Raw genomic sequence first — 19,511 nt, 5'->3', positions numbered from 1 at the left:
TCAGTTTAATAAGTATGTCCAAATTCAATTTGACTGTAAAATCAAATCATTTCAATGCGACGGTGGTATTGAATTTACTAATCATCGTTTTACCTCTTTTCTTCGTGAAAATTGTATAATTCAACGTATTGCTTGTCCTTATACACCAAATCAAAACGGTATCGCTGAGAGAAAGCATCGTCACATTACTGAAACTGGTCTCACCCTCATGTTTCATTCTCATGTACCTTTACGTTTATGGGTTGGGTCCTTTTCCACAGCATGTTATCTCATTAATCGCCTTCCATCACCGGTTCTTCATGGTAAGTCCCCTTACGAAAATTTGTATGGTTATCCTCCTCCTTATTCCTTGTTACATACTTTTGGCTACCTTTGTTTTCCTTATCTACGTGATTATATGCCAAATAAATTATCTCCAAGGTCTCTTCCTTGTATTTTTATTGGCTATAGTCATCTTCACAAAGGTTTTCGTTGCTTGGATAAGAAAACTAACATGGTCTATATTTCTCGTCATGTCCAATTTTTTGAAGATTATTTTCCTTATGCTTCCAACTCGACTCTTCCTTCTTTGGATGGTGTTGATTATGTCACTTTTGATGACCCTTCTGACAGTTTTCTTCCTAATAATACTTCCTCAAGTGTGACTTCAGCTCCTCGTCCGACCCCCACCTTGTGTGTTCCTTGTGCTGATTCAAGTATACTTTCACCACCTCCTGAAGATTCTCCTCAACCTTTATCATCGACGATAGCATTGGAAGTCATACCTCTTGTTCATTCTTCCTCTAATCAATTGCCGACAACTACTCACCCTATGGTTACTCGTGCTAAGAACGGTATTGTTAAACCCCACACTATTCATTTGTTATGTGCTTTGTCTGCTCCCTCGTGGTTTCAGGTACATCTTGCTGTTAAGGAGCCTCGTGGATTTAAGTCAGCTGTCAAACATCTGGAGTGGCTTTCTACCATGGATGATGAAATTGATGCTCTCAAGCACAATAACACATGGCGTTTGGTTCCACGTCCGACTGATCATAATGTTGTGGGCTGTCGGTGGATCTTTAAGACAAAGCTTCGAGCAGATAGCTTTATAGAATGTCACAAAGCTCGTCTTGTGGCCCAAGGTTTTTCTCAAAAACATGGCATTGATTTCAATGACACATTCAGTCCAGTTGTTCGTCCTGTCACTGTTCGAATTATTTTGTCCATAGCTGCTATGCATGGCTGGTCACTTCATCAGCTTGACGTTAAAAATGCTTTTCTCCATGGTTTTCTTAGAGAGGAAGTTTATATGGAACAACCACCAGGATACACTGATCCCAAATTCCCTTCTCATGTTTGCCGCTTACAACGTGCTCTTTATGGTATGAAACAGGCCCCACGGACATGGTTGTAGCGTTTCAGTCAGTTTTTGCTTGGACTTGGTTTTATTGCGAGTCTTGTCGATTCCTCACTTTTTGCGTATCATGGTCCTCATGGTGTTATTTATCTTCTCTTATATGTCGCTGATATGGTTATTACAGGTAATAATCAATCTATGCTTCGTACACTCATCGATCGATTGGCACGGGAATTTTCAATGAAGGATCTTGGTAATTTACACTATTTTTTAGGAATTGAGGTTATTCGCAATGAAAAAGGAATTTTTCTCAGCCAAACCAAATATGCTCTTGATTTGCTGACTCGGGCAAACATGGTGGATTGCAAACCTATTTCTACTCCTTTTTTGGTGGGATCTCATCTAAATGAATCTGGAACTGCTTACTCTGATGCCACTCAGTTTCGGTCACTTGCAGGAGCTTTGCAATATTTGACTCTTACTCGACCTGATTTATCTTACAGTGTTAACTCTATATGTCAATATATGCATGCTCCTACTACTGATCACTTTCGTGCCTTGAAGCGTATTTTACGATATGTTAAAGGCACCTATCATTATGGCTTACAACTCTCGCGAGATTCTTCTTCGACTTTGCTTGGTTATTCTGATGCAGATTGGGCTGGTTGCCCTGTTATCCGACGCTCTACAACAGGCTATGATGTTTACTTTGGTCAAAGTCTCATCTCGTGGTGTTCGAAAAAGCAAACTATTGTTGCTCGTTCAAGTGCTGAAGCCGAATATCGTGCTCTAGCTTCTGTTGCTGCTGAACTTTCCTGGACACTTCAGCTTCTTCGTGAGCTTCATATCACACTCCCTTCTCCTCCGAGATTGTTATGCGATAACCAAAGTGCTATCTTTATGGCCTCCAACCCAGTCACCAAGTCTCGTTCCAAGCACATTGACATCGATTATCATTTTGTTAGGAACTTGTAGCTCGACGGGTCCTTAGTCTTGGGTTTGTCCCCTCTCATCTTCAATTGGCCGATGTCTTCACAAAAGGGGTGCCGAAATTACAATTTTTGTTGGATTGTTCCAAGTTATGCGTTTTTCCCATTTCACCCACGCCAACTTTGAGGGGGGATATTAGAGGAGAATCCGCTTCCCCTGATCGTGACCAAGAAATTAATTGATTCTACATGATTCTTGCTCCTATTATTGATTCACCTTAATTCTAGTCAATTGCCTTTAATTGTATATATTCCTTTTATTTCATTGTTTATACATGTACAATTGATTGTATAAATAAAGATCACCTCATAGCATTTAGGCTTGAGGCATTTCCTTTTCAGTTTTATTTGTATATTATGTAAAATATCAAACAATTTCTTTGGTACAATTTGGAGGGTAGGGTAGCAGCACTGAGTGTATCTCTATTTCAATTGATATAATGAGATGTTCACCTGGATATTTTCATCTTATTTTTGGTTCAGATTGGAGAAGACTTGAGTGTGCGATCATACCAGCATTAATGCTCCGGATCCCATCAGAACTCCGCAGTGAAGCGTGTTTGGGCGAGAGTAGTACTAGGATGGGTGACCTCCTGGGAAGTCCTTGTGTTGCACCCCTCTTTTTTAGGTCGTGGGATCGAGTCCCATGGAGGGCATTTCATAATTTGGAGGTCTCCTACGGAAGCTGCTCTCAACCTAGTGTTGGGGGCAGCCTACTATCTTACCTCCCCCTTACCCCATTACATATGGGAACAAGGGACAGCCATTTATTGGAGACGACTTGAGTGAAGGTGAGGCAAAGGTGTTAATGCAGTATTGTTGGGTTCCGAATATCGGGTTGGGAACAATGCTCAAGTACTGTGACAGAGTTGTCCATGATGGAAAAAACGATGGTGACTTGTCGGAATGGAGATCAAAAATAGGAAAGCTGCTTGTAGATGCATATAACAGTGGAACTATAGTCTCAAGCAGTCCCGTAGAGGATGTCAATGAAGAGGATGGTGTGAATACAGAGATTAAACAGGAGCTTTGATTAGAGGTTTGACCCTAGAACAAAGAAAACTTTTTAAAGCTTTTATTCAATCATGGAATGAGCTTAAACCCCAGTTTTCTGTCCTCACAGAATAGGACGTGTCTAATTGATAATTGCTTTCATGGATTCAGGATCCTTAGGTTTTATTGTCTATCCTCTGCCTTCAAATTTTAACTCTTCTTTTTGTTAAGTTACTAGGTCTAGGCAGAGACACTCATACAAACACATTTGGTTTAGTATGTAGTGTACGAATAGAAACATTAATCTTCCTGTTTATACATTTTTTTTTAATAATTTGCATATTGACTTTGTAAATGTAGCTCTCGTAATCTTGTTGTAGCCTGTTAACAGGAGAAATGCTGAGTATTTAATTATGTTACAACTATAGTCTATATATTCAATGCATTAAATATGTTTAAGGGTCACTTCTGCCCCTAGAGTAGACTTAATTTATCATTTTTAACCCTATTATATTTTCACATCAATTTAGCCATCGAAATTATTTAATTACATCAATGTTTAAAATGTTTATTATTGTTTAGGGTTTTAAGTTAGGAATTAAGGTTTATAGTTTAGAGGTTTAGGGTTTATGGTTTATAATTTAGGGTTTTAAGTTAGTGTTATGGTATAGGATGATGAAATTAAACAAATTTGAATGTTAAATTGATGCAAAAATACGATAGGAGCGAAAATGATAAATTGAATCTATTACAAGCTTTTTAAATATAGTTTTTTAACAATAATTTTTTTAAGCTTAAACTAAAACACACGCACACTAGTTTTCAAGGATTGGACCAGAACAACTGTAATACGTAAAGAAATGTGTATGACTAATTTAATCAATGACATGAGGGTAACAGATTTCATTTTTGAAGTACTCTTGCTTGAATACGTACTTCACAAAAAAGGTTTTGCGTTATGGATAAACGGATGAATTTAGGCAAAGACGTAAGATTTTATATTAAGGGCAAATTTAAACTTATAAAATTTTAAGAATGGACGAATTCGAAGTTATAAAATTTTAAAAGATATAAACAAAACTTTTAATAAAAAAATTAAAATATATGATAATTTTAAAAGTTTAGGAATACGTGCCCGTCTAAGTCGATCCTAGAAGAATTTTCATGCATCTAGCAATTGTTTTACTACCATCGTGGTGGTTTTGAATGAAAATACAAGGGGATGTAATTATCTAACACGAAAACCGTGTAATTCCCATGCCTCTTGATGATTTGGGTTATTTTAATGAATTTGAAGTACTCTCAAATTGCAAATTAATTTGGTTAATTAAAGGAATACAATAAGTCGACATTATTATTATTATTATTATCACGTTTCAAATGTATATAGTTCATTATGATTTTTTTTTAAATTAGGTGTCATTAAAAACTCCTTCTAAGTCCTACAAGAGGAAAAATAATATCAAGAGAAACTGCATTAACCACGAATAATATTGTTCGATGCACTAGAAGTAATAACCTCGAGACAAATCGAATCAAAGAATATAAAATGTACCGAACGAATGGTGCAACTATAATTTACAATGGAAGGAGGGGATGATAAAAGTAAGAGAAAATAACCTCAGTGACCAAAAATGCATTATAATATACGATTTTAACCAACTTTTTTTGGATTTGCCAAAATGACCAACAAAATCGCAATGCGAAATACAAATCGCAACGCGATCTCCAGAATCGCAAATCAGTTACCAGAATCGCAACGCGATTATTAAGAACTGCAATGCGATAGTACAAATTCGCATTGCGATTTTCCATAATCGCAACGCGAACATATAAATTGCAACGCGATTCTGACTATCGCAACGAGTATCCGTAAATCGCAACGAGAATACGTAAATCGCAACGCGTATCTGTAAATCGTAACGAGAATACGTAAATCGCAATGCGTATCCGTAAATCGCAACGACAATACGTAAAATCGCAACGCGTATCCGTAAATCGCAACGCGATTTTTAAAGCGCCATTACAATCGCGACGCGTATTTTATTTTCAAATTCCAAACACGAATATTAATTATCGGAACATTGAACCGTCCACAATATATCCCGTAATCGCAACTCATAAGCTAAAACCTAAAATCACAACTCAGTCTCATCTCCATCTCTCACTCTCTACGGCGAAATCCGACCCCATCTCCGGATATTTCCGTCCCCATCTCCGGCGAAATCCCTCACAACCATTCACGGTCAGAAATCCCTCACAATCATTCAAAAATGGAAAATCAACCTCCGAGGGTTAGTTTTTTTAATTATTTTTATTTTGAAATTTTTACGTTATTTTAGGTTTTTCATATTAAAATTGATGGTAAGTTTACTGGTAATTTCAATAATAGATTAACCATTTCACTTAGATTTCTTATTAAATTCATTCGATTGCTGCCAATACTACTAAACTGTTTAGTCTTTAACCCTGTGAAGTTAGTATTTGTCTTTGTTTTGTCTTTTGGTTGAAGTAACGCAATCCATTAAAGTTTCAATTTTCAGAAGAAGAATAGTTTCTAAACTTAAAATCGCAACATGAAAATGAAAATCGCAACACGAAAATGACTATCGCAACGAGAGAAATGAAAATCGCAACGAGAGAATCGCAACGCGAAATGAAAATCGCAACGAGATAATCGTAACGCGAAACCAAAATCGCATTGCGATTTTCATTTCGCGTTGCGATTATCTCGTTGCGATTTTCATTTCGCGTTGCGATTCTCTCGTTGCGATAGTCATTCTCTCGTTGCGATTTTCATTTCAACCAAAAGACAAAACAGTGTTGCAAATTTTAGTTTCAAGAATAAACTACTACTCTTTATGTTTATTGTTTTTGGTATATCTTCACAGTGTAGTTTTTGGTATATCTAACTTGGTATGTTTATTGTTTTTGTAGAAATTTTTTTCGGCTTCATTGACATTAATGAATAAAGTTAGCCTAGCCACTACAATTGCTTCGAAGCTTTCACCTGCACAAAGAAAATTGTTTGAGGAAACCTGCTTCGGGCCATGGCTGAGAGTACAGCATCCGGGTGGAGATGCTAATTTGACCCATTTGTGGCTTCAGACCATGACTAGCGATCTACCCGACAGTATACAACGTGGTGAGGAAGAGATATGATTTCATTTTCCACCGGCGTATACTTGTTTTGGGCGGAATGAGTTCTGCTTAATCACTGGTCTACGATTCGGACATGATGATGTAGGCCGGCACACTCGTCATATCACCCGCCCATCATGGTTATCCCGGGTTTTTCCTGATGAGTCAATAGAGAAGCCGAACTTACACGTCGAAGACCTGAAGAAATTGTTTAATAAGAAAGATGGTTTTACTCGGATGAATGACGTCGATGTTGTCCGAGTATGCCTTCTAGTACTTTTGTATGCCGGCCTTTTAGGCAGAGAGGCCAGACAACCTATTCCTCAGGAGCTAATATTATTGGTAGATGACCTAAATGCATGGAATCTATTTCCGTGGGGTTCGTATATATGGAAAGCTACCTTGACTAAGTTGTCGACTGCCTTTGATGACCGCAAAAGTTTGCGTGGCGATGGGTCGAAATATACTTTGTCAGGCTTTGTTTGGGCCTTTAAGGTAAGAATTTCTATATAATGTTTTCAAAATTATAATTAATTATTTAACAATTACTAATGTTTGTTATTATATTGTTTGTAGATTTGGATATTCGAAGCTTTCCCCAGCATGCGGACATATGCATTAAAAACTTCAAATGATATTCCTAGGGCTATTTCCTGGAAGAGGAAACGTCTGTTGGATTGGGAAGACTTAATACCATATGCGACAATAAATAATGTAAGTTAACACAAATACTATCATATATAAACAAGTTATTAATAGTAGGCGTTTAACTTTGTTTGAGTTTTTATATTTTTAAGAGGCCAACACTCCATTACAGAGACTGACACCCATGGAGGCTGAGCTTGCCACTGATTGGTGGCAAGCTAGTCAGTGTTTTTTTGATGGCACGAATGATGAGCAACCTCCACTTCCTCCACTTCGAGAGCCATCACCTCACCTAGAGCCATCACCTGATCGACTCGACTATACACCTTTACAACGAGAGCCATCACCTATCCCGTCACATCATCGAGCTTCTTCTCCACCATCACCTCATGATAGGCGACCGGAAAAGATGCCACGACTTCTATCTCCCTGTTCTCCACCTCTACCTCCACGGGATGAGTCAAGGGAGTTACGTGATGAGGTCAATGCCTTGCGTGAGGAGATCGATACTCTACGCGATAACGATGGTGCATGGCATGTGGAGGTGTCTACTTTACGTGGTGAGGTTGCCGCTCTACGTGAGATGGTAGTATCGATGTAGAATGAGGTTCATACTCTACGCAACGAGGTAAGTTTAAGATTTTCCATATTTAACTTGATGATAAATATCATGTCTGTTTATTTACTGATTTTTGTATTTAATTATTTAGTGGCTCGATAAAGTGGATGCTTTACGTCGGGTTTTTCTTGCACGACGGAGTTCACGCATCAGACGGCGTGCACGTGCTATTAAGTCTCCGTACATCTCAATAGTGCGAAGACACCGCAAGAAGAAGCCCGACTCGCCTGTCATCCCTCAAGAGTCAACTCCTATCGTTGAAGATGCCCCTATCATTCCTCGAGAGTCCCCTCCCACCGTTCAAGAGGCCACTGTCATCGTTGAAGAGGTCCCTCCCACCATTCAAGAGCCCGATTCAAATGGCGTCATATGTAAGATTCTTGAGAAACCCTCTGACGTGCCGGACATGATGGATAAGAGTTGGCTCTCGTATGAGTTACTGGCCAGTACCATTCCGGTATCTGAAGTGGAGAGGAGACAACTACCGGACACAATTCTGGATAACACCCTTTGGACTAAGACCGTAGTTGATTTTTATCTACATGAGCGGAGCCAGGGGTATTTCACTGACATATGCAAGCTCAACGATGATATCTATTTGTTGCTTGATCGGTCTTGGTGGGGCGTATTATTAGGGGTCGAAGACAATGGCTATTTCGATGGAGGGGTAAGTCTTATATTTTTCTTATATATATTTCAATTTGATTATTTTTTTTTAATTTATGTAAGTCACTAATATATGTCTTTTTTTGTAAAATAGCATATCGATGTGTGGGTGTCACGTCTTCTAATAATTAGGAAATTTAAGGAAAATAAAAGAAATACACGATATACAATTATGCCGACGTCTTTTAACGCCGTTCACTTGAAGAATCAACGAGATGAATCATTTGCGTTGGGCAATGGACAAGCTAAACTTTATCCTGCATGGTGGGAGGTCGATAAGGTTAATATTTATTTTAGATTGAGTTTAAAGGTATTCATAAATAAGTGCGCAAATGAATGAATTATTACTTATGATTGCAGGTGTTTATCCCTGTTTTGGAATGTAAACATTGGCTTCTCGTCGAGCTTCAGCTCCCATCCCTTAAGGCAATAGTATATGACAGCATGATAAATTACATATCATTGGCTGATTTAAGAGATATTATTAAGGGATGGAGCTCTCATTTGGCTAAATTCTTGGATGCGATAAATTATTGGACTCGTTCTGGAAACAAGAAGCCAAAGAAGCTCAATATTACAGTTAGTAGAGACGAGACCGCACCACAACAAACGGAAGGAGTCAGAGGGGATTGTGGTCCTCTCGTATGCTTGGCGTTGGAGCGTTTGATCATAGGAAGTATAAAGTATCTACCTCCCACCGATAGAGATAGAGCTGCAGTAGGCTTGTGGTTTCGACATTATATGGCTAGATCGATATATACGAGACGCTGCTTACCTGCATCCGCGTTATAAAAATGTCCATAAACAATTGGTAAGTTTATAGGCTTTTGGTTTGAAAATGTTTGGTTAAGTACCTAGAATTCAATAATTTGTTGTTTGTAGGTTTTAGATGTGTAGAAAGTGTTGTTTGAGCAAATGTTTGGTTTCTGCAGGTTAATCTCAGAAGTGAGCTGCGTGAAAATGATGTATGACTGCAAAAGTTGATTCAATAGTAGATGAGGAAATAAGAATTATTGCTTATTTTTTGATTGTTTAATTGATTTGTAAAAGATGATTTGTAAAAGTTGATTTGTTTAATTGATGTGAACATAATTCTTATTTGTGCTTGTTTAATTGATTGAAATGTAATGGTTGATTTTGTTGATTTCAATCTGCATTATGTTGAAGGCAAAAATGACTATTGCAATGCGAAATGAAAATCGCAACGAGAGAATCGCAATGCGAAATGAAAATCGCAACGACAAAATCGTAACGCGAAACTAAAATCGCAACACGAAACTAAATTCGCGTTGCGATTTTTATTTCGCTTTGCGATTTTCATTTCGCTTTGCGATTCCCTCATTGCGATTTTCATTTCGCAATGCAATTCTCTCGTTGCGATTTTCATTTCGCATTGCGATTTTAGTTTCGCGTTGCGATTTTGTCATTGCGATTTTCATTTCGCATTGCGATTCTCTCGTTACGATTTTCATTTCCACGTTGCGATAGACATTAAGATGATTGCGAACGTCATTTTCGTGTTGCGATAGTCAAATAAATGCCTAATAAGTGATAACAACTGAACATATCATAGCAATTTTCAAACTCAAGTTACTAATACATGCCTAACTGAAAATGTTAAAAGTTCACACATAAAATCCACATAATACAACGTTTGCATTTAAAAATCACCTAAGTTAACAGTCCCAAAAGGTGAAGCTGGTTGTGATTGGGATTTTAAAGATGATTGCGATTTTGATTGCCTTCTGCTTGACACCATATGAGCTTTGGATTTTGATGAGGATCCATATTTTGGTAGAGGAAAAGATGATTGTGATGGCACTGGTGATCCACATGTCAACCTTGTATGACCACTTTCCTTGCACCGGCTACATGTCGATCTCTTCTTCTCTTCACCCTTAGACGGTATACGATCGTGACTTTTTGGTCGGTCAGGTAACCTTCTGTCCATGGCTGATGGCAAAACTGTTTGTAAGTCATCTGGTATGTCCCACTCAGAAGGATGTGAAATAGGGTAGACAATCTCGCCATAAGTCTGTCGATATACTTCTGTAGTGTAGCAATCCATAGCGTATGCGCTTGAATCATCTTGGTTTAGATGAAGAGAAACTTTTATAACATGGCCACACGGATAACCAGATGTTTGCCATTTCATACAACTACACGTCTTTGCATTTAGATCGACAAGGCCATTTAAGTTATTATCCAGTACTTCAAACAAAGTGTTTGAACATGGTTCAACTCTCCATGACGTTGACTTCAGAACACGTTTCGTTATCTTTTTTTTCTGTCCATGGTGTAACACGATGTTCCAATGTTCCTGTAAATTTAAATAAATAATACTTAGTAAAATATATGATAAGTTACGAATTTAAAGAAATAATACATGCATGGTTTCTTTTCTTGTAGTACCACTGTTGAATGGAGGCTCGAAAAAACTCCATTAACATAGTAATGGGTAATTTCCAGGAATGACGACTTAGAGCGTTGATTGATTCTGCACTATTAGACGTCATGAAACCATATCTTGCTCCAAGTTGATGTACTCTTGACCATCTTTCAAACCCGACATCTTCTAGTGTTTGAGCACACTGAGGCAAAACACGTCTTAAACAGTTTATATGCTTATTAAAATCCACTTCCCGATAAGCTTTTACAGCCTTCCAGTATGTCCATTTGTGATTTTTTATACCAGCAAACCTTGATTTTAGATTTCTATACAAATGGACACCACAAAGTCCATGAAAAGCATATGGGAAACACCTTCTAACATCGTTGTCAATTGAGTTTGCCCTATCGGATATGATTGTCAGATTGCTAATAGGACCTATGAAATCCCTAAGATGCCCTATAAACCATGTCCATGAATCAAAGGTTTCAGATTTGCCAACCCCGTAAGCTATTGGCAGTATCCCATTGTTAGCATCCATGGCTACTGCTAATAAGTTTACTCCAAGGTATCGACCTTTTAAATGTGCTCCGTCAACTATAATAACTGGGAGCATTCAATTAATAAACGAACGAATCTACAAAATCATATACACAAGAAATATAATCATTTAAATGTGAAATGCATGTAACTAACAAAAACGAGTCAACAAAATTATATTGATTTACTAACCGCAGCACCAATGGCGATAAACAGCAACTCAAAGCGTCCATCTCTATCTGTTTTGATATGAGTTACCGACCCAGGATTTTTCAGCTTTAAATTGTGACAATAAGCCGGCAGTTGGGCAAACGATGCTTCTGGCGACCCCCTCAACAATTCCAAGGCATAACATTTGGCTCTCCAAGCTTGAGAATATGAGATACTAATCTTGAACCGAGCATTCATGTCAGTCATAATTTCATGTCCCCGATATACCCTACCATTCAAAAACATTAACTCAGCCAGAAAACCACCCAACGCCTTTTTGTTTGCCTGTCTATGGTGAGGAAAAACTTAAGTTCTTGAACATGTATGTTTATCAATAAAAGTCCTAACTTGAAACATTTCGCAATCTTTTATCCTCTTTGCAATCATACGCCACATACAATTTTTGTCAATCATACACCTTGTTTCGAAACGATCTTTGCTTGATTTGTTAACTTTTAGTTGATAGCCATCTTCCACACATTTCGTATACAAAGCTATCTTCAAGTCTTCCTTTGTATCAAAACAATCATCTTTCTTGATACGAATAATTTTTGTGTGACAATCAACTGCTATCTTTACCAACTCTTCTTCCGGTATCTGAAGTAATTCTGGCATATTCCAGTTATACTCCCGTGGCATTTTCTTCGGGGACTTTTCTTTGGGGATTTCTTCTTCTTCTTTTTCTTCTTCAGTGTTATATGAATTACAAAATGGATGTTCAACATGTTCATTTACAGTCGTAACTTCCTCCTCATTATCATCAACAACATCTTCATCGGCAACGACTGTTTCATCATCAAAATTCGGGTATTGACCAATATCAAAATCATTACACGCAGGGTCTATTTCTTCTTCTGAAAAATCATCAAAATCCGAGTATTGACCAAGATCAAAGTCCGGGTATTGACCAAGATCAAATTTCGAATACTGACTAGTACTCACAATTTTTTTTGTTGGCTCATCATCGTCTAACTGGTCAATGCGAAAACCGGAATTTGGTGCTGAAAGTTTATTGGGATTTGGATTAGGGAAAGGTTGTGGGTTTTGAGATTGTGTTTGGTATTGGAAATGTGGTGAAACAATATTTGCTTGGTGATGAAATTGTGGTGGAACCATTAAATTTTGAGCACCATAAACTGGGGTTGAAAAACTTAGTTGATTACTACCCGCTACTGACCCAACTTCACTACTTCTAGGTTCAACAACATACAATGTAACATCATCACTTGAAACACTAATGTAAGCAATGAATCGTTCAACATCTTCATTGTCGGTTAAGAAATAAACTTTACCATTTCTCTGATAAGATAGCCTAAATCCACTTAGGGGCTCTAAATTCAATTTATTTGCAACACGTAACATTAGAGTTTCATAAGTTAACTTTTTTAATGACAGTTTTAGTTGAAGATTCATGGGTAAAGGCATATGTTGTAAAACACCATGAACATTCTCCCATGACCCTCCAAAACACAAATCTATCCAAACATGATCAACATTAGATGATTTCATTATTGTAAATTAATTTACTAAACAAATGAGCTGCGAAACTAAAACCTGTTGCCGGATGGGGAAGGATGTCGTTGGATATAGGAACGGATGTCGCCGGAGAGAGTGATAGATGGAGATGGAATGAGTTGCGATTTAGGGATTTAGGTTATGAGTTGCTGCTGCTGCGTAGTTATATACCCAAAACATTTGTGTTGCGAAATTAAAACCTGTTGCGAATTCAGAAATCGAGTTGCGAATTTGAAATTCAGTATTGCGATAGTTAGAATCTCGTTGCGATTTACGTAATCGCGTTGCGATTTACGTAATCGCGTTGCGATTTACGTATTCGCGTTGCGATTTACGTATTCGCGTTGCGATTTTTCAAATTCGCGTTGCGATTTACGTATTCGCATTGCGAATTAGGAAAATCGCAACGCGAATTTGGGAAATCACAACGCGAATTTGGGAAATCGCAATGCGATAGTCAGAATCGCGTTGCGAATCTGGAAACTGATTTGCGATACCGGAGATCGCGTTGCGAATTATCGATCGCATTGCGATTTAGTTGGTCATTTTGGCAAATCAAAAAAAAATTAGTTAAAATCGTATATTATAAGGCATTTTTGGTCACTGAGGTTATTTTCTCTAAAAGTAAACCTTTTGACACTATTTACACATAAAATTAAGGAACTGTAATTAAAAACTAAACATAAATTAAGGTAGCTAAAACTTTGTTCATCCAAAAAAAGCTTTTAATTAAAAAAACATTAACTCAAACACGTGGCATGATCAGCTTTCTTTTTTCTCTTGATTGCTTATTAATTAGTACAAATTTGAACTTCAATAAAGGAACTGTCACGCAACTAAGGCTTGTTCCAAAAAAGAACCCAAAAAGACGATCAATCAAGTGTTTGTTCATATATATATATGGTTAAAATTAATAGCAAAATCGAGTGTATATATTTTGCTGTGTTGTAAGATGATTGATACAGGTAGACCTGCCGGCCAAATCCATTGATTAATTCAATGACCGATGAAGAAGCAAAGGAGAGAGCCCGAGTAGAAAATGGGCCAAGTGTCTCATCCTAATCGCAATAAAACCACGACATAATAACAATTTGTATAGTCTCCAAAAACATGATGCCTCTTCTCCATTCCCCCCCAAAAAAATGATACCAACTTTACTCCATTGAAGAACAATGTGGAAGCTTTTAGTGTATTGATGAATGAAAAGGATGTTGTTAGTATTTACGAGTTTAGTTGAATTATGTCTCAACGATAACTCTTTCATTTAAATCCGATTGATTAACTCTAAAATGTTATGAATAAGAGATCAACAATATCGTTTAGAAATTTAAAAATATATAGACACTTGGTCATCCTAATTTTGTTTATAATTTTTAAATTTGTTTGTCAACGAGGACAATATAACTAATAATAATTAATATGTATTATAATCCAAACATTATAATGTCAAAGAAATAATGAAAAAGATTGGTATTTGCCACCTAAACATTAATCCCATCCCTTTCCTGAGTGGGGTTCCTTAATGGCCTAAAAGTAGGTAACTGTTCATCTTCTCTGAAATTGAAGACGTGGTCTCAAGAGAATCCTTAATCAATATATATGTTTACATCATTCCACTTTTTGGATCAAACAAAGAAAGGCACACCTTTTTCCTATTATAGTTCTATTCCTTAAATCGCGTTCACATTTGCATATCAATGATTTTAATTTCAGTGGGGGAGTTAATAAAGTAATTATTAGTTGTTGGTCAAATATTATATAAAATGAAGTTTATATAAAATAAATTAAAGGCATAAGAGCTATCTATACTTCTAAAAAAAACTAATGTGTTCCTCGTATTATTTGTTCTATCAATATAGCTCTCCAACTCAAAATATAAGACCAATGCGATCCTTTAGCCAACGTTTTTCGGCGTTGGCCGTTACGTTGTCGACGTGATAGTTTATGGTGCTGACATGACAGTCCACAATCGATGTGGTAGTCCACGACGGTTGATAACGTAGAGGATAACATGACAGATGAGTTAATTTGGTAACTAAAACATAACAGATAGATTGTCACGTCACGTCAGTATCACAGACCGTCACGTCAGTTATATAACGGTTAAACAAAGAAAATCGTTGTTCAAAGGGTCACGTTGAGTTTGTTTTATGAGTAAGAGGGTCACATTAAGAGAAAAAAAATAATACAATGGTCATATTGATTTTTTTCAAAAGTACGCGAATCTCTTATGTATTTTTGCCTAAATTATATTGTCAACTTCATTCTAATACTTCATTTTTATTTGTTCGGGAAATCGAATTTTTAAACTTTTTACGTAATATGACAAAAGCATTACAAAACGATGACGTGTAATATTAGCATTGGTTAAATTGAAAAAAAACTGGACACATAATAATTGCTATGATGCACTCATTGGGCCATTGATTAATAAATTACAATATGACGCCAACTCTACAAATTTTAAAAATCAAAGTGGGAGGCAAAAAGGGCCCTATTTTCCACTACACACATATGCGCGTGGGCCGACCACCCTATTATTTCCCGACCGCCCCAGTGACCAGCCCTAATTTTAATGGCATTTTTATTTTTATTTTTTTGTTTATATTGAATTATAACAACGTCTTTATATTAATACTCACGGTGGGCAATTCATAATTGTTGGAGGTCTTCCATTGAAATTACTCTTAACCTAGCATTAGGGGCAGCCTACTACCCTACCTTCCCCTTACCCATTTACATATGGGAATATGGTCAGCTAATTTTTTTCTTTATATTAATACTAAACTATTTTAACATATGTTTGCAATTCGAGTAAGCTTGAGTTGTGCGGTGCATGTGATCGGGAAAGCATATTAAGAAAATAGGTAAACTTTTGTTTCTGAATTATTTTAAGTTTATAAAAAGATATATAACTAATATTTTATTTAAAAGTGAAAAACCATCAAATTAACAATATTTAATGTTACACTGACTGCAACTTAAGTAAACAATAACACAAGTGACCAAATTTTAACTATTTTAAATTTAGTGAAATAAAGTATACAAATGTAAAAGTTGAATGACCATTCTGGTAGTTTACCTAGAAATAAAAAACAGAAAAGATACATTCCATCTATTATATTGTTACCGTTACAGTTACCCAGATTTTGTTTACTTCTGTTATGAGTATATTGCAGTTAAGCTGACACCTAATCTTTAGTCAATTTGATGCGCTATTCCACGCGCCCATCAGCGACTGGACAAATGAAGGAGTAGACTTCTATTCAATTCAATGTCATTTCATTCAAATCATTGTTAACCAGACAATCGTGATTCGTAATTGGATATCTCCACGCGCCTTCATCCTCTTTATAATTCCAATTATTAAATAGGATAAATTACGCATTTAGTACCACACTCATGTAATCATATTTTTTAATGCTTAAACTTATGTTATTTTATTTTCTTTTAGTTTCAATTAATTTGATTTCAGCTTGTTTATTTTACAAGATTATCCTTTTGTATATCTATATATTTTTTCCAATTAAATGTTTAACGTTTATTTCTTACACTATAACATACAATCAAGTTTAAATTTAAACCCTACTTTAAAAACACAAACATTCTAACGTACAATCAATTTTAACCCTAAACCATATAAATATAACCCCCTAAACCACTAAAAACCCTAAAACCAATAACAAAATCCTAAAATCGCTTTAACACAAAACTTTAAACCTAAAATTGTCGAGCATGAGAGGCATGTTCCCTACGATGCATCATTCAATGGAGGCACGTTCCCTAGGATGCGCGATTCATAAAACCCATTGAAGGCGTGTTTCATGCAACTCGTCTTCCTTCCCCTCGTCTAAGGCTCATCTCCTGTCGTACGCCTCTTTCTCTTTCCTGAAAAAGAAGTTTAGATCAGAAAATAGTTAGGAAAGGGTGTTTGATGAGTAGTATTTTTTTAATAGAGTGCTTTTTTGGTCAAAAAACATATGTTTACTGGGTTTTCTAATTTTTAAAACCTTTTATTTTAAAATTTAAGAGTCGATATAATATATATTTATTTATTTTGTTAGAATAAGTCGTTGACTTCTTTTTTTTATTATCGTTGATTTTTTATTAAGTTAAGGTGATTACAAAGTAATATTTGTTCTAAATATTCTCAGTCCATTTGACAATGAATGCTCAATCACCCTACTGCAGTCGCTACCTCGTTGGTACTTGAACTCGTGATCTCTAAGAATAACAACGATTCTTTTAACCACTAAAGTAAGTTGATTTGTGCTAGTATCGCCAATCTTTGATAAACAAAAGTTTACTATTGATATATCAACAAATTATTCTTTTCAAAATCATACTCAATATTATGTTTTGGTTTTATTTTAGTCACTCATTATTAAAAAATTAACATAACTCCTAATGTGACATTTTTAAATTTTCAACGATGATATAAATATTATCTTATAGTGACATGTCAACAACATCGTTGATTTTTTAACATTGGATGGCTAAAATGAAACCAAAACGTAACGCTATGTATGGTTTTAAAATAAAAAAATTATAGTTTAATGATCAAAATGGAACAAAATTAATAATTTAGATACTAAACGTAGAATTTGAATTATGAATGTGTAGAATATTGAAGTTAAATTTGAAATTTTGGCATGTATATTATATAATGATATATACGGTTGGACCGTTGTCATTGTTACTAGTAATCTACGGTTTTGGGTAACACGACAAAGCAATCTCTTTAAAATAGTAGTTGCCAAGTTAAGCGAAAGTGAAAAATGCAACTCAAATTAACTACAAACTTACATTAATTATCAATAAATGCAATCTCATTTTGAAAATGAAAGTATTAAGGAAGGAATGAGATTATATGCTGAGATGACCATTTTCACCTAACACAATATTAGTGTCCTTAACAACGTATTTTACATTAGTGTTGCATATGTTCTTTTATTAATCTAGGATAAGTACAAGATAATACATGTTTAAAGATAACTCTAAACCTTTCGACATTGAACGCTCACATCCCTGACAAGCACTGTAGACATGTATTTATGTCTGTTTTTCAAAGGTAGTTTTCAAAGATGAAGAGGAGAGCTTAAGGATGGTTTTGATTTAAATTCCATTTTTAGGAATTAAATTGCCCAATTGTTGAACCTGTGATTAATGTGTATTGAGATCTTATTAAACGGGTTATTATTTTTATTACAAGTTCGTTTGATAAATATAAAATATTTTTTATTAATAGTCTTGGATGTTTACAATGTAATTTTTGTTTATGATATATTTTAAATATTGACAATGTACACATCTTGTAGATGTAGTTGTTTAAACTCAATACCTTTATGGAGAACAACACTAAATTTAATCACTGAGGTCGTTTAACGAGTTCAATTGTTCAAATATAAAGTAAATATTAAATACTCTATATCACATTTTATTAAATTTTGTATTTGATGTTAAAAGGTTGAGATTTCGTTTAGTGGTTTTAATAGTAAATAAAAGTGGTATTTTTTTAGAGGTCTCATACTTTTGAGTAGTTGTGTCTGCAGAGTGTGTGTTTTTAATGATTGGGAATTTTTTTTAATGATACTACCATGTAATCACTCGTACTATTTTAAAAAAGTCCTTAAATTACAAATTTATCATTTGACTTTATTTTCAGTCTTAATTTAGTCATTAAAATTTAAACATTTTAATTTACTCACCGAACTTTTATTTTGATCACTTGGATGTAAAATAAAAAATTGAAGGTTTGACATGACAACCATATGTAACGAAGTGGATTGTTTTTCTTTAAAATGTCAATCATGCTATTTTTTTCTTTTTTCTTTTTATTTTATATTCTTTTTACTGAGAAGAAAGTTTTATAATTTCATGTTTGTGTCACACCAACGTTGAAATCACTATTATTTAAACACTTAAGAAACTAATGAACTCGCTTATTTTCTCTTACCACTCTATTAATTTATATTTTTTAAAATTATTTTAAAACTCGTGAAACTCAACTCAAAATTTAAAATTTATAAGCCCGAAATCATTTTGATTTATATTTTTTCTGAAATCAAGATATACAAATTTTTTTACCTCATATTGTTGAATATTGGAAGATACTTAATCATAAAGGGTCAAAGTAAATATGAAATCATAGTTTTTTTTTTTTTTGAAGTGACCAAATTTTAAGGGCATTTTATAATGTCATTAAGTACATAATTGAGGATTGACCAAGATACTAATAAATCGAAAATTTAATGAGCACAAATAACGTCAAAATTCAAAACTTAAATATTATTTAAATCAAAACAAAGTTCATTAAAATAATTAAGTTGGTAGAGAAAAAATTAATACAATGGATTTTTTTTGGGACACAACCTATATTTTAAAAATAATTTTAGTGATCATCAAAATCAATGTCATCACAAAATCTCATTCTTATTTAAGTAGGGTAAAATTTGAACTCAAATCACA

General features: G+C 35.1%; 1 non-coding gene across 1 annotated transcript; it reads left to right on the top strand.

The window, feature by feature from the left end:
• The first annotated feature begins 2,824 nt into the window (after positions 1 to 2,824).
• LOC120152477 lies at positions 2,825 to 2,943 on the top strand. The gene has a single exon (XR_005518674.1). It is a non-coding gene; the product is annotated as a 5S ribosomal RNA (ribosomal RNA).
• The last annotated feature ends 16,568 nt before the right edge of the window (positions 2,944 to 19,511 follow it).

The sequence above is a fragment of the Hibiscus syriacus genome, unplaced genomic scaffold (genome assembly GCF_006381635.1).
Source record: "Hibiscus syriacus cultivar Baekdansim isolate YM2019G1 unplaced genomic scaffold, ASM638163v2 tig00111088_pilon, whole genome shotgun sequence".
In the NCBI taxonomy this organism is placed as follows: Eukaryota; Viridiplantae; Streptophyta; class Magnoliopsida; order Malvales; family Malvaceae; genus Hibiscus; species Hibiscus syriacus.
This window is presented reverse-complemented; position numbering and strand designations above follow the sequence as displayed.